The 17,135-nt window shown below is 42.0% G+C and overlaps 1 long non-coding RNA gene across 1 annotated transcript in view; it reads right to left on the bottom strand.

Annotated features, from left to right (window-relative positions):
- Positions 1 to 5,816, bottom strand: part of LOC123586454 — a 31,726-nt gene extending 25,910 nt beyond the window's left edge. The window contains exon 1 of the long non-coding RNA XR_006706798.1: positions 5,605 to 5,816. This is a non-coding gene — a long non-coding RNA (uncharacterized LOC123586454). The remainder of the gene's footprint in view (positions 1 to 5,604) is intronic.
- Positions 5,817 to 17,135: the final 11,319 nt, after the last annotated feature.

Below are 17,135 nucleotides of genomic sequence, written 5' to 3'. Positions count from 1 at the left end.
CTTCTGTTATCCCATGTGAAGTAGATGAACCCTGCAGCTGAGCCCCGTCAACCCACAGAATCATGAGAAGTAAGAAATCATTACTGTTTTAAGTTTTGGAATGGCTTGTTATGCAGTCCTATGTAACTGAAATAAAAGCTGTAAGACAAGGGGAAGTTGGAGTTGATTTGATTGAAATCAAGAAGAAGGCTTGGAGAATAAGGTGTAAGGTGTAGTCTGTTGAATATATGATAAGACAAGTTTTGCTGCATAATCAGACAACTCTAAAATCTCAGTGGCCTGAAACAACACAAGTTTATTTCGTTCTCATAAGAAGTCCACTGTCAGTTGAGGTGGCTTCCCAGAGTGTCCTCTGTGTGTTGGCTAAGTGGTGGATGCATCTTTGATCTTCTGGATCCTCCATACTGTGATGCTTTCAGGGCTGCTGAAGCAGAAATGGAGTGGATAGGGAAGCTCTGGCAACCAATCTCTCCACTAAGAATGAATCATGTCACTTCTGATTATGTTTCTTCCACCAAAGCAAGTCACATGGCCACAATTAACACTAAGGAGTGTGAGCCTCCTAAGTGAGCTGAGAAGGGGAAACACTTCCTAATAGTGGCAGTATGGGATAAATGATAGGCTCAAGAGTCAATATGATATTGATTAAATCTCAGCTCTGCTGCCTCTTTGTAACCCAATGGCCCTGAGCAAGTTATTCAGTTTCCCGATGTCCCTGTGGGTAAAACAGATTTGATACAGGAAGCAAATTCAATGTGAACTAGCTTATGCAACAAAAAAATATTTTTTGGAAGGATATTAAGGTATTTCATGGACCCCAAGGGCACATAAATTTCAGTAGGTCTAGAACAAATCTGGTAAACACATACATAAGTACTACTCTCTCCATTTCTCATCTTTCCTATACATGAGAAAGAAAGATCACTCCATAGCTCTTTTATTTTGTAATCTTTACTTTTATTGAGATATAATTGACCTATAATGTTGTATTAGTTGCAGGTGTACAACCTAATGATTAATTTGGTATATATTGTGCAATCATCACCACGGTCTAGTCAACATCCATGACACAGTTACCAATTTTTTTTCTTGTAATGAGAACTTTCAAGATCTACTCCCTCAGCAACTTTCAAATATACAATGTTATTAATTAATTAAAGTCATCATGCCTTATTTATTTTATAATTGGAAGTTTGTACCTGTTGACCACCTTCACTCTTTTCACCCACCCAACATCCCTCACCTCTGGCAACCACCAGAGGTGGTTCACTGTATCTAGGAGTTTGGATTTTTATTGCTGTTTGTTTTTGTTGGTTGATTTGTTTTCAGATTGCACATATAAGTGAGATCATGCAGTGTTTGTCTTTCTTTGTCTGACTTATTTCATAAGTCAGAACAGCTGATGTAATATGATTTAGCATAATAATGTCCTTCAGGTCCATCCATGTTGTTGCAAACAGAAAGATTTCCTTCTTTTCGTGGCTACATAATATTTCACTGTGTGTGTGTGTGTGTGTGTGTGTGTGTGTGTGTGTGTGTGTGTCTGCGCGCGCACGCACACACATGCATGGACAACACATTTTCTTTAACATTCATGCACTGATAGTTGCTTAGGTTCCTTCCTTGTTTTGGTGACTGCAAACAGTGTTGCAATAAACATGGTGCATTTATATTTTTGAGTTAGTGTTTTCATTTTTTTTGAAAAAATGCTCAGAAATGGAATCGCTGGATCACATGGTAGTTCTACTTTTAATTTTTTGAGGAACCTCCATACTGTTTTCCGTAGTAGCTGCACCAATATACATTGCCACCAAGAATACATACATGTTTCCTTTTCTCCACATCCTCACCCACACTTGCTTTTTCTTGTCTTCTTGATGATAGCCACTCTAACAGATGTGAAGGAATACCTCCTTGTGGTTGTGATTCACATTTTCCTGATGACTAGGGATGTTGAGCACCTTTTCATATATCTGCTGGTCATCTGTATGTCTTCTTTGGAAAAATGTCTATACGCAAGATGTTCTTCCCATTTTTTTAATCGGATTAAAAAATTGTTTTTAGTTTTTATCTTTTGCTATTGAGTTGTATGAGTTCTTTATGTATTTTGGGCATTAGCCCTTTATCAGATTTATGATTTGCAAATATTTTCTCCCTTTCACTAGGTTGTCTTTTCATTCTGTTGATGGTTTCCTTTGCTGTGCAGAAGCTTTTTAATTTGATGTAGTCCCACTTGTTTATTTTTGCTTTTGGTGTCAGATCCGTAACATTTTATAACTCGCGTGTTCAAGTGACTGCCCCTGGGTCCCAATTCCAAACACACAGGACACAGAATCTGATTAGCCCTTTTTTGCTGAGCTGACCATCCCTTCCTCCAATCAGTTGTGACCAGGGAAGTGGAGTCATGTAGCAGCGACATGAATACAGGACCTATTTCTGGGTGATCATGGATCTCAGAAGAGGATTAAAGTAAACAAGGTAGATGCACCCCGTGTCTGTTCTAAGGATAAAATGTGAAAACTGAGGAAATGCACATGGCTCTAATTACGTACTTAAGTCATAATACCAATTATAACTATTAATATTGATGAGAATTGTGGGGTGGAGTCTGAGTGGTTTATCCTCACCAAGGACTGAGTCTAGTGCTTCATCTGACAGGCCCTGTTAGTTCAAATTCAAGATAAAGGAAACCTGAGGTTATGATGTGGCAGGGCAAGTGGCGAAGCCTACCTACCAGTGAAGCATTGGTCATTTGTGTCTCAGGTGTCAGATCACAGTAAAACCTTGTCTCTGCTTTATTTGCTACGTTGCTTCAAAATAGACCCCATGATGTACTCTTTTTTACTTTTCTCATACGTAGCCTGGAAGATATCCACCCAGTGCTGATTCTAGAGAACTAGGCAAACCAAAGTGTGATGTCTGCAGGAGTGAATTTTAGCCCGCAAATATTATACTCTCAATCTACTTTTCTTTTCCTCTGAAAGAATGGAGGTTGCTTTCCCTTACGGTCAGTGATCACAAACCAATCAAATCTTGAGCTAAATATATTAATGGAAACCAGCTTCCAGAGCTCCAGGCGGTGGCTGCAAGATAAGTTCACATTTCCCTTAATATCAATTCATCCTTTTAATATTGATTGGGCACCTTCTATGTACCAGTTACTGTTTCAGGTGCTATCAACCAAAGAGACAAAAATCTCTGTACTCCTCTTGGCCTTAAGTTCCAGACAGCTAAATTATCAGGACATCCAGGCTTTGCGCGGCCAGTCTCTCAAATGGTCCCAATAATCTTTGCCTCCTGGTACTCTCGTCCCATGCAGCTCTTCCCAAATTGAACCAGGGTTGTCTATGTGACCGATAGAATTTGTCAGAAGTGATGGTGTGACACTTCTGAGAAAATTATAAGAGAGACTATGGCTTCTGCTTTGGTCTCTTTCTTAAATCACTTATGCTAGGGAGAGCTAGCGGCTTTGTTGTGAATGTAGGCGTGCAGTCTATGGAAAAGTCCATTTTGTAAAGAACTACGGTGTCCAGCAAATAGCCAATGAGGAACAGAGGAATTCTCACAGGCCTAGTTTCTCCCAAAAGCCAATCCCAGTGCCCCCATTCCTCTGAACTAGGTCCTGGTGGCTACCAGGTCACAGACTGTCTGGGGACCCCCTTGCTCAGAGAGCTGCACAGCTCCCTCTCCTGACCCACGACCCCAGGAGCAGAGGCCTCTTGGGCAACCAGGGCTCCCAGGTGTCTCTGACAGGAGGTAACCCCAGCCAGCCCTGCCTGGCCTGCCCCTGGCAAGTTCCCACCCAAGATCTGCCTTCAGGGGCAATGGCCACATTGGTTAGGTTAAGGCTTGGATTATTCAGGTGCCTTAGGTCCCCCAAGAGCCGAGCCATTGATCCTGTTGCTTAGGATAACCGATGGACTGTTCCAGATCTCTGGCCACCATGTACCACATAGCATACACAGACACGGCACACACCCCTTCATCAGGCCTTGGGCAGCGAGGCCCTCCAAGCCTCTGGTGCCATGGCTGGTCTAACCACCTGGATGTTCTCCTGGGATGCCACTACAACATGATATAGTTCTGAGGCTGCAAAGGTAGTGAAAGTCAATTGCCTTTTAAAAGTGCTGCTATGGGGCGCCTGGGTGGCTCAGTCGGTTAAGCGTCCGACTTCAGCTCAGGTCATGATCTCGCAGTCCGTGAGTTTGAGCCCCACCGCGCCAGGCTCTGGGCTGATGGCTCAGAGCCTGGAGCCTGCTTCCGATTCTGTGTCTCCCTCTCTCTCTCTGCCCCTCCCCTGTTCATGCTCTGTCTCTCTCTGTCTCAAAAATAAATAAACGTTAAAAAAAAAAAAAAAGTGCTGCTAATAGGTGCCTAAAGTTATCAACAAACAAGGGCTCCCATGTGTCTCGTTCTTGGACAGCTCAGTCCCTCCAAACAAGGCTTTAGAGTAATCTCCCTATCTGGCTTCAGAGGGAACAGGAGCCTTTGTGTAGTGAGAGCTTAGACACTGGCAGATCCATGCTTTCTCCCAAGAGCCCACGGCTGTGACTCTGCCCCTTCTGAGCCGGGTCCTGGCCCAGTAGCAGGTCACAGGATGGCCCTTGTTACCCCTTGCTCCAGAGCTGTGCAGGAATACCAAACACAAATCTCTCTCCCGAATCAAGCCCCCCAGGAGCAGGGGCCTCTCCAGCAACCAGTGCTCCCTGGTGTCTCCTATCAGACGACACCAGTCAGCTTGCCCCACCCTGGCAAGGCAGTCCGATGTCCTCCAGGTTTGCTGTCAGGGGAAATAGGCATATTGTGTAGGAGGAGGCTTGGAATTAGGCAGATGCCAGGCACTCCCAAATAGCCTGCTCCTTGACCTGACTAATCCCTACATCTGCTCTGTTCCAAGTCCCCACTACCATGACCTTTGTGGCCTGCGCACGCGCAGTCAGCACCGTATCCGCCCACCTTGGGCTGCATAGGGCTCTCCAGGCCCCAGCGGCTCCGAGAGGAACTCCAACCACCAGAATGACCCAAGCTTCAGGCCCACCTGAAGGGTGGAGGGAGCCCAAGACCAGAAAATATTTCTGAGGTGGCAGATTTAATCTGGCAACAGTCGGCCCAGATTTGGACCGGCTGCCCACTGGTTCCCAGGGTTCTCCAGCAATCAGGGCTCTGGGGGGGTCTAAGTGGAGGGTATCCCGATCATGCGCCTCACCTGGCAGGGCCATCCAGATCCCCCCCAGCTCTTCCCTCCGGCGGGAATATGCACATTTGTGTAGGTGAACCCCTGGAATCGGGCAGATGCCTTGGACCCCCAACAGCCTGGTCCCGTGACCCTGCTGGCCCAGACACTTGTCCTGTGCCGGGTCGCCCGCTACCCTGAGTCGCCGGCTCGCGCATGCGCACTACGCAGCCCCCATCGGCTCGTGGCGGCCACCCGGGCCCTCTAGGCCTGTAGAGCTCCACTTGCTCCCGAAACACCCGCATGGACGCAGGGCGGAGGAAGCACCCCCCTCCTCCACCCCCTCAAAGAGTCTTTCTGAAGCCATTGCTTTAAAATAGCGACAGTTAGTGCCCTTTTGGACTGGCTGCCTGTTGGGGTCCTGCACTTACCAGTAATCCAGGCTCCCGGGGGCCCTCAGTGAAGATACCGAGCAGTCCACCAGGCCCTGACCCGGCAGGTCGGTCCCGACTCCCCCAGCTTTCCCTTCAGGGGGACTATGTACCCTTGTGTAGGTCAGGGCTTGGAATTAGGCAGAGGCTTTGTGGCCGCGACAGCCCGCTCCTGTAACCCCTCTTCTCCAGGCACTTGGCTCCTGCCAGGTTTCCGGCCGGCCTCCCTGAGTGCGCGGCTGGCGCAGGCGCAGTACTGGCCCCACCATTCCGGGGAGGGGCCGGAGGGCCCTCCTTGCCGTGGACCTCGGGCTGGTTGGCGACCACCTGCACAGCTTCCTGGTTGGAGAGATCCCACCTCGGATAAGCGTTTCTTTTTCTTTCTTTCCTTTTCGTTCTTGCTTTCCCTCTTTTTTTTTTTTTTTTTTTTTTTTTTTTTTAATATTTATTGAGAATTGAGAGAGAGAGAGAGAGAGACCATGGGGGAGGGGCAGAAAGAGAGGGAGAGAAACGATTCCAAGCAGGCTCTGTGCTGTCAAGGGCAGAGCCACGGGGGGGATTGAACTCACCAACTGTGAGATCATGACCTCAGCCGAAATCAAAGTCAGATACCTGACCAACGGAGCCACCTAGGTGCCCCTATCCATTAACCTCTTGAGAATATTTTGGTTGCTTTAAAGTTTTGGGCTCTCTATTCAGCACTCTAAAGGCCATGACTCCTGTAAGAGATCATTTTTTATAACATCGCAGTCATTCCATAAGCAAATTGAGACCATAATAAATACTCATTAAATTAAAATATAGTAACTACAGATATTGTTTATGAGTAAGCCTTTCTGCTCATTCAATATCTGAATTTCTTCAGCTAAACCCCAAGATAGATTTTCTTACACCAAAGTCTTCTTTAATAGATGCTCAAAGTTCTGGATATTCACAATTTTGTGTAGTTTCTCCTAAATATGCATCTATTTTTTTTTAAGTTTATTTATTTATTTTGAGAGAGAGAGTGTGTGTGCAAGCATGGGAGGGGCAGAGAGAGAGAGAGAACCCCAAGCAGGCTCTGCACGGTCAAGGTGAGCCTGACTCAGGGCTGGATCTCACAAACCATGAGATCATAACCTGAGCGGAAATAAAGAGTAGGGCACTTAACCAACTGAGCAACCCAGGAACCCCAATATGTGTCTATTTTATATCTGGATTAAAGGATATATATATATATATATATACATATATATGTATATATATATATATATTATGGCCAATGTGGGGCTTGAACTCAACTATCCTGGATCAAGAGTCCCATATTCTACTGACTGAGCCAGCCAGGCACCCCCTTAGTATGTTTTTATCTACCCCATTGGATCAGAAGAGTCCAAGAGCTGTGATTTAGATGTCTAGTTTTAAATATCTTTAAAGAGTTTTAGAGTAGTAAACTTACCTGTGTGCATAGTATTTAATAAATATTATCATTACTGGTTGACTCTGAAGTTAGTGTTTGCTAGTGTCCTTGAACTTCAGAAAAAAACTACTTTGGACTTAAGAACCATTCCTTTATCTGTGCCATGGAAATAGTCAGAAGCCTGATGGGTATGGACAAACTACATCTCAGCTTCCAGTAGATTTGTGAAGTGGGAGTGTCTTCAGAGGAGTTTATCCAAGGTAGCCAGGCTTAAATCCTCTGACCACACACAATTTTTAAAAATTTGAACACCACATTTAAAAAAAAAATTTTGTTTCTTATTCTGCAATCTCCCAAACCTTCTCCTTATTATTTGTTTCCTCAAGGCCAGCCCTACTTATCCTTACTTTAGAACGGATGATGCAATATGGAATTTCGTAGGCATTTCAATGGAAGCTATGCCTAGACTTCTAATTCTGACATCTGGATCCTGATGGCTATGCTTTTATCTTGATTTCCTCATGGCTGGTATCTTTTCACAAGTGTAGATTGTGTTTGATAAACAAGGAGAGGTTTCAGTCCTTCTGAGTAGCTGAGAAGAAAATGACCTTTTTAAAAAAAATTTTATTTTTTATTTTTTTTTGAGAGAGAGAGAGAGCATGAGCAGGGGAGGGGTAGAGAGAGAGAGAGGGGGAGAGAGAGAGAATCCCAAGCAGGCTTCATGCTCATCGAGGAGCCCAACATGGGACTCAATCCCAGGACCCTGGGATCATAACCCAAGCCAAAATCAAGAGTCAGACGCTCAACAAACTAAGCCCCCCAGGCGCCGCAGGAAAATGGCCTTCTAAATCATTAGTAAGATTGTACTCCTGAAACAGAAATATCTCATTTTTAGAGTGTTTGAGGACACTATGACTCATCTTCGGTAAAAGTGGCATGACACAATGATTTGTTGACCAGATTAAGTAGATCTGTACAATATTTGCATAACAACAGGCCACAATAGTGGCTGGCCTTATTCTTATACTATATGTTCTGTCAACCAAAATGCACCCTGCACAGCAGAAAACTGACATGTTTCACTCAATGCCAAACAAGAACCAGGATTCCTAAACACCTTCCCTCAACTTAAAAAATGTGCTTATTTACATATTTTATAAATGGGAATATCTTTTCTATGTATAAACCATAAGCTCATTGAAAAATTAAAATAATACAGAAATCTATAACTTGGAGAATAAAATCAAATTCTCGGTTAAAATCCACATATATATGGTTTCTAAAAATGGGATTGTAATGTTATGTCATTTCTGCTTAACACTATATTATGGCTCTCTTTATCCCATTTATTTTTTGACAAGGCAATGGACACACATGGTAGAAAATTTAGAAGGTATAGAAGGATATAAGTAAGACACCTGGTTCTCCTCTCTGGAGACAACCACTGTTATTAATTTTTTGGATAATGACAATTCATATAACTTTATGTATTCTTTTTGTTCTTTTGCAAATTGAACATCTGCACACTTGCTTTGTCACTTACTTACTTTCACCTAGTTCACAGGTAAGGGAGTTGTACTACCCCAGGACTCATGTGGCCAACTTCAGAGAGAAGCTCATCTGGGGGCTTAAAAGTGGATGATTCTGGGGCCCCTGGGTGGCTCAGTCAGTTAAGCATCTGACTTCAGCTCAGGTTATGGCCTCACTGTTCGTGAATTTGAGCCCCACATCCGGCTGTGTGTTGTCAGCACAGAGGCTGCTTTGGATCCTCTAAACCCCTCTCTCTCTGCCCCTCCTCCTCTAAAGAAAAAAAAAAGTGGATGATTCATTAAAGCTTTGATATTCAATTAGTCTGGAAATTGTTAACATCTGATGAACGAATCTTTTTTTTTATTTTTTATTTTTTATTTTTTATTTTTTTTTATAACTTTTTTTTTTAATTTTTTTTAACGTTTATTTATTTTTGAGACAGAGAGAGACAGAGGATGAACGGGGGAGGGTCAGAGAGAGGGAGACACAGAATCCGAAACAGGCTCCAGGCTCTGAGCTGTCAGCACAGAGCCCGACGCCGGGCTCGAACTCACGGACCGCGAGATCATGACCTGAGCCGAAGTTGGCCGCCCAACCGACTGAGCCACCCAGGCGCCCCACGAATCTATTTTTTAATAGCTAGAGTAACCAGAAAAGTTTTGAGATTTGTGTGAGATTTCATCTAAGTTCTATTTGATGGGATAGATCTAAAGGGACAGCCAAGGGACAGCTGTGTCCAAGTTTCTACTCTTACAAATAATGCACAGGTGACTATCCATTTAGGCAATAATTTCACACAAGTGTCTCTTTAGGTGATCCCCTAGGAGTAGATTACTGGATTCATGGGCATCTCGGGAACAGATTTTGCCCAAAATCCTTTTCTAAAGTCTTACTATGTTATCTTAGTGCCAAAAGGATCCAGGATGCCCATTTTTCTAAATCCTTGATAGCCAGTGCATTACTGAAATTTTTGTCTTGAAAAAGGTACACATATCAGCTCAATAAATTTTCGTAACTAAACACACCCATATAACCAAAACCCAGATGAAGAAACAATATTACCAATACCCCATGCCTTCCTTAATGTATTTTTATTTGCTTTTAGGTTTATTTATTTTGAGAGAGAGAGAGAGATTGAGAGAGAGGGAGAGGGAGAATCCCAAGCAGGCTCTGTCCTGCCAGCGCAGAGTCCAATGTGGGGGCTCAATCCTGAGAACCATGAGATCGTGACCTGAGCCTCAATCAAAGAGTCAGAAGCTTAACTGACTGAGCCACCCAGGTGCCCCCATCCAATGTCCTTCTTTACCACCTACCTAAATAAATTATTACTGTGATGGTTGGCAAATGATGACTTTCTAGCACCATTATTCCTTCTATATTTGTATATAGACTTTCTATTGTAAGGGGCAGATGATATTTTTAATATACATTTTTTATTGTCTATTGACAGTACAAAAAATACAGTACTTTTTTTTAGTAACTTTAAAATTTTTGACCTTGAATCCAGCAATCTTGCTAAAAACTCTTATATTATTTCCAGAAGTCTGAATATTTATTTGGATTTTCTATGGATACAGTCACAGTATCTGAGGATAAAAATAAATTTTCTTCTTCCCTTCAAATATTTATGTCTTTCATTTCTTCTTCTTATGTTATTGAACTTGCTGAAAACTTAAGTACAATGTCCTCCAAACCAAGGACAGTGTTCAGCATCGTGCCATTTCATAAAAGCTTAGCTTTAGGTTATTCTCATATATTTTCTTATTTAGGTAAAAGAAATTTCCTTGTATCCTTAGTTTGTTAAGGTTAAAAACTCATATATATTAATAAAATATATATATATTATATATATATATATAATATATATATATAATTTTAGCACATGGTTTTTTCTACATCTGTTGAAATAACCATAAGGTATTCCTTCTTTGTTCTGATACTCTGATAAATTACATGGATTTAATTTATTTGGTTGGGGTACATAATGTGGTTATGACACCGACACCTTTCACCAAGTGTGAAAGATCCTCAGCCAGTTTCATTTCAAATATTTTTGCTCTCCTTTTCTCTATTTTTCTTCTCTGGGTCTCAATTAGACATATGTTGGACCTTTTCCTTGTATCCTTCCTGTCTTTTAATTTCTCTTAGGTATGTTTCCAATGCAGTATCTTTCTATACTGCATTCTGAATAATTCCTTCAGGCGTATCTTTCAGTTTTCTAATTCCTTGTTGTGTCAAAACTGCTGTTTAAGTTCATTTCTTGAATAATTTCAGTTATCTTTTTGGATGAATGTCAAATCTATATGAGTTTTAAAGATATCTTGTTCTTTATACAGCTCTATGTATTCTTTTGTGTCTCTAATTATTTCAGGCATACTTGTTTTTGAATCTCCCTCTGATTGTTTTTTCATGCCCATGCTTCTTCCACTCTCTTTACTCTCTATACAGAGGCTAGAAAGATTGTTTTAAAAATGAGAGTTGAGTGGCTGCCTCAGTCAGAGGAGTGAGTGACTCTTGATCTCAGGGTCATGACTTCAAGTCCCACATTGGGTGTAGAGATTACTTAAATAAATAAATAATTTTTAAAAATGAGAGTCAGGTTATATTACTCTTTTGTTCAAAGCTCTTTCAAAGTTTTCCATCATAATTACAATTAGTCCTCCGTTCCCTCTGCCTGTTTTGTTCTTACTCCAGATATCAACAAAGCTCTCTTCCTTCATTCCCTCAAATCTCAACTCAAATATCACTGATTCAAGCAAGTTTAGACTCCTCTAGTGCTCTGATTCACATCTCTGCATCATCTCCAGTTCCAGTGACAGCTATGGTGGACACTATATGAGTTTCATCTAAACTCAGGCTAACAGTATGTGTCTCAAGCTTATCCATTAAGTCATTTACTTTATGTCTAGAACTTCAATGCTTAGCACTCTGGTGTGAGCCCACCTAGCCCATTCACACATGCAACTTGGAAGTGCTGAAGAGTTAACCCCCCTTATGGGCAACCCCCAGTCAATAATGGATGGGAGCCAAAAGTCAAATTCTCTTGCCTCTTATCTTTGTGCAGACAATTCTGGGAGGAATCAAACCCCTGTTGCCCTTAGCAGCAATAATAGATACTTGCATTGGCTCCTTTCTCCTTCTTTGTCCACTTTTCTGTTCCATCACTCTTGTTCCCTGAAATCACCTCCCAGATAAACCACTTGCATACAAGCCTTTGTCTCAGGCTCTGCTCTTCGAATGAACTCAATGTAAGACATTTTCCCTCACCACCCCATCTAAAATTGCAACCCATTCTACTTGTCCTTACATTGCTTTGCTTATATCCTTAGCACATATTACTGTCTGACGTGATGTTATATATTTACATGTTTATTTACAGACTCCTTCAACTGAATGTTTGTTTTGTCTTTTCACTAAAGGATCCCCAGTGCCTAAAACAGCGCCTAGCACATCATGAACACTCAATATATAGTTATTGAATATGGAAGGATGGATAAAAGTCAGTACTTGAGTAGTTAACTCTGCTGCTTGTTTTGTTTTCTGATATTTCCCCTTGATGGAATGCTTTCACATGTGTTTTGTAATTTTCGATTGTCAGAGTATCTTATGTGAAGCTTATTTTATTACTTTTTATTTTCTTCAGTCCTGTGTGTCCTAGACTGTTGAGGTTTTCATCCAGATTGTTTTTGTATTTGATTTTGTCAGACCCTCCAGGGATACCATTAATCAATTATAGACCATGGCATAGTGAAAGGCAGCCACTAGTTATGGGTTGTAGTAAGTTGATTTCTAATTTATTTTGCCTTATATATTAGAAGCCTATGGAGATGAAAATTTTAAGCATATGATTTAAAAGCCATGATTAATCCATTTGAATTATATTATTTAATAGGAACTGTTTCATTTTTGCCTTACATTTTTTATAGGATTTCAATATAGTAGATGCTACTTTTTTATATATATAACACAGACAATTATTTTAATCTTAATCTTTTGGGCCACCTTGTGTTAGATATTGTTTTCTTTAAACAACCTGGAGTTGGATTTTGCATTTTACCTCAGTTTAAGAGAGTTTTCTTAATGTAGAAGTTTAGTTCAATTACCTTAATTTCTGTAATTTGTGTTTCTTGGGTCATCTTGTTATGTTTTCTTTTCCCTGTGTTATAAAATTAAAAAAAAATTTCCCTTATTTTGCTTTGTATGCTATGTTTTTTTTTTTGGGGGGGGGCAAGAAGTTGTCAATCTTCATTAGCAGCCACATTAAAATGTTTCTGAAGTATTTTCGACCTGCATTTTTTTTTTTAAATTTTTTTTTTTTCGACGTTTATTTATTTTTGGGACAGAGAGAGACAGAGCATGAACGGGGGAGGGGCAGAGAGAGAGAGAGGGAGACACAGAATCGGAAACAGGCTCCAGGCTCTGAGCCATCAGCCCAGAGCTCGACGCGGGGCTCGAACTCACGGACCGCGAGATCGTGACCTGGCTGAAGTCGGATGCTTAACCGACTGCGCCACCCAGGCGCCCCTTAACAGGCTCCAGGCTCTGAGCCATCAGCCCAGAGCCCGACGCGGGGCTCGAACTCACGGACCGCGAGATCGTGACCTGGCTGAAGTCGGACGCTTAACCGGCTGCGCCACCCAGGCGCCCCACGACCTGCATTTTTAAAGAAGTTTTTTAGTACTTTTGTACTGTCACTTTCCTCACTGTTGGTTGCCTCTTTTAGGGAAAGCTAGGACTTGGGAAGAGCTGTAAGGTTAGAAGGAAGAGCAGAAATACTGCTTGGACAATAAGTGCCATTTGGAGCCATTTGGGGCCATTTTGCTTTACCATAGTTGTCAAAGCAGGACTGCTGGTCTCCTGCTATAGTGAGAGGAATGCTTGAAATATGTAGCCTTCATTTCATTGAAGTCCTAGCACCAGCATGACTGTGTGTCTGTAGTATTATCACATACTCTATGTGTATCTTGTCTTTTGTAGGGAGTTTTTTTGCTTTGAGAGTTAAGGGGGAAAAGCCGCAGTGGCCTAAAAATCAAGTTTAATCCATTATTGTTACCTGGAAACTTGCATTAGGCAGTGGAGACCTCACAGTTAGTAAAGAAAGTAAGAATGAGACATTTTTATATTGCTGTGGACATCTAAATATGGCTACAGATATTAAAACCTTGCTAAAAAAATGAATCTTTTCTCTCAAATCATTCTCCCATGATGGAATGTGGCTAGACTTCAAATATCCCACAGACTTTGTGAGCTCTCTGAGAAAAAAAATTTAAGGGGATTTTGTAGTTTGGCTACTAAAAGTTTTAATCATTTGATGTCAGACTAGTGAGTCTTTTTATTATGTTTATATTATGACCATATATTAGATATTGCTTTTCTTTTTGATGGGTTTCATTAAATATTTAAAAAAATTTTTTGTAATGTTTATTTTTGACGCAGAGAGGGAGAGACACAGCATGAGCGGGGGAGGGGCAGAGAGAGAGGGAGGCACAGAATCCGAAGCAGGTTCCAGGCTCCGAGCTGTCAGCACAGAGCCCGATGTGGGGCTCGAACCCACAGATCGCGAGATCATGACCTGAGCCGAAGTCAGACGCTCAACCGACTGAGCCACCCAGGCGCCCCGGGTTTTCATTAATTATTAAAGGTACATATTATTAATAGTTTCAAGTAGACATTCACTATGTCAGAGCTCTCACCAAGAGAAAGGAACATGCACAGATATCTGGAATGGTTTAGATGGGACCTGCTAGGTGCTAGGTAATAAACTTCCAGAGATCTGTCCTAATACAGGGTTCCTCAATTTTGAATAATTATTATAAAAATAGAGGGGCGCCTGGATGGCTCAGTCAGTTAAGCATCAGATTCTTGGTTTTGCCTCAGATCATGATCTCACAACTCATGGGTTTGAGCCCCTGTGTCAGGCTAGTGATTCTCTGTCTCCCCCCCCCCCCTCTGCCCCTCCCCTGTTCATTCTCTCTCTCTCTCTCTCTCTCTCAAAAATAAATAAATAAATAAATATTTAGGAGGCGCCTGGGTGGCCCAGTTGGTTCAGTGTCTGACTCTTGGTTTCGGCTCAGGTCGTGATCTCACGGTTTGTGAGTTCCAGCCTGCATCAGGCTCTGTGCCTTCAGTGTGGAGCCTACTTAGGATTCTCTCACTGTACCTTTCTCTCTGACTCTCCCCCTCTTGTACTCTCTCTCTCTCCCTCAACATAAATAAATAAACTTAAAAATAAATAAACATTAAATAAAATGGAATCGCAAACTCGTTTGACCTCGATTGTACACCTCTTAAGAGCAGAGACCATATCTTCTTCATCTTTGTGCCCCAGGGCCAAGGACAGTGTCTGGAATATTGTAAACCCACAATCACAAATATTGGAAAAAATCCCATGCTCTAAACTTGAACATACTCTAGCATTTTCTGATCATCTTTTAATACCAGCTTTTCTAAAATTATAAAAAGCTAGCAAGAAGCTCCCTGAGATTTAACTGACACTAATTATATTCAGCGGGTTTAAGCTCAAATGTATTTTTAGCTTATTTTTGAAAGGACCCAGGAGCTAATTATCTCTAATATTTATCTCTAGATTTAAGTCCTACCTTTGTAGTTAGCAAACTGTGCTACAGAAAGAAGTTCAATCTGCTCATTAAATCTGTTGCTGTTAATTACTTCTTTGTCAGCTACCCCTTGAGCTATTAAATATTATGTTACTCCATCAGAACTGTCAAGCTGTCTTTGTGAAGCTCACGGGATTATGATTGTATACATTTATAGACAGAGGATTTACCTTTGCAGGAGAAAGAAAATGACAAGGTACAAGATTAGGTTAACTTCACAGTAGAAAAAGGTAAACAGTTGTCAGCAGGGAAAAGAAATATTCTTGTCACTTTATAAAAATACCTAGATCATGGCATTATTTCAAAGCAATTGTGTAGCCTTTCTACCTGTCGGGGAGTATTCAATATTCACTAATTGTACATGGCTGAGAGAGCATTTTAAAGGATGTGTCCCAAATATGACTTCACTCAATGGGTTTCACCCTATTTCCATCTGTTTAGTGATCATAATCCTGCTTCTTCTAAAGTCCCTATGATTGGCATTTGTTTTTTCATTCACCAAGTACATGTTTATAGAGCACATGCTATGTTTTCTGTGTACTTTTCTAGGTGTTGGGGATAAAAAGAGGAAAAGACATGGTCTCTGCCCTTTACTGGATAGCAGGAAACAGCTTGAAAAGACACCCTGAGATACAATAGAAGGGTAGTGTGGAGGCAGGGGCACCTGTTGTAAATCGGGGGGGGGCGGGGTTGCCCATCTGTTGGCCTTACATAGAGTCAATCACTGCCGCTTGGGCAGAACCAATCCCTTATCACAATTCAAATTGGAAAATTTAGCAAAATATTCTGAAAGTGCTGTCTGTATAAAATACACATGCCCCCCCCCTTTTCTAGTTTTTAAGTTTTTTTCACCTATGGCACAGGAAAAAGCCCCACTCAAAAGGTCCTAAGCTTAAAGAGCATGCTTCCAACATCAAATCCTCTCTGGGGCTTGCTCTCAGCCTGATATGAAAGAGATGGAGGAGATGTGAAGGTGAAGTCATTACTTCCCCTGTTGTAGCATCCTCAGTGTGGGCAGGTGGTTGAGGGAGGGGCGTGGGTGTTACAAAGGAAGTGTGGCTCCATCATGACTCCTAACCCTCTGGCTTTGTCCTTTACAGATCTGTTTGCACAGGGCCCTGCCGTCCATGTTACCTCTCAACCTGAGGGGGGCAAGCCCAATATTAGACACGATACTGCCCTTCTGACCTGACAGCACCTCTAGAATCACCAAGTGTTGAGCCAGGGAGGTCTTGGGCAGGGAGACCAGGCTCCAGTCCTATTTCATCAGTCTCCAGCGCCTGACTCTAGTTCGCTCTCTCTTTCTCTGTCTGTCTGTCTGTCCGTCTCTCTCTCTCTCTTTCACACACACATACACACACACGCGCGCGCACACACACACGCAATGGGACCAAGAATGGCTAGTAAAAATTAGTTGGCCTTCCTTGGAATTTATATAACTTATTTATTTCTTTGCATAAAGTGCATGTAATCGTTTGTCTCTAGGAAGGATTTCATTGGAAACATCCACACGGATATTTGCTTTGCCCCAGCATATCGCTTTAGTCCTTCTATTATGTCTGGTTGTTCACTCAGGCTTCTCTAGACAGCTGCCTTTGCATTGGACTGGATATGATGGAAAAAGGCAGAAGTTCCTAATCCAGAGAATGAGTTCATATGTTTTGTCATCTCAGAAAGTTCTAGGTCTGCTCTGTCTTGTCCCAGTTTTTGTCCATAGGTTTTGCTGTTACTCATCTGCCCTCCTTTTGTCTTGAAAGATCTAATTAGACGGCATTAATAGGGCACATTTCACAATCGCTACAGAAGGGACTTTGTTACCTTGTAAAACTGCCTCCGTGAGTCACAATTCTGCCACCAGGTGGAAGTGGTGTGCCTGTTTTTGCAATGAAAACACATTTCCAGAAAGATTCCTACAAGGCCTTTTCCACCCACCTGCTGCTCCCTGGTTGTCTGTTTCCAACTCTCTTTCTGATTTGGAACAAGTC

This window comes from Leopardus geoffroyi, chromosome C3 (assembly GCF_018350155.1).
Source record: "Leopardus geoffroyi isolate Oge1 chromosome C3, O.geoffroyi_Oge1_pat1.0, whole genome shotgun sequence".
Lineage (NCBI taxonomy): Eukaryota > Metazoa > Chordata > Mammalia > Carnivora > Felidae > Leopardus > Leopardus geoffroyi.
Note: the sequence above shows the minus strand (reverse complement) of the source record. Positions and strands in the feature narration are given on the sequence as shown.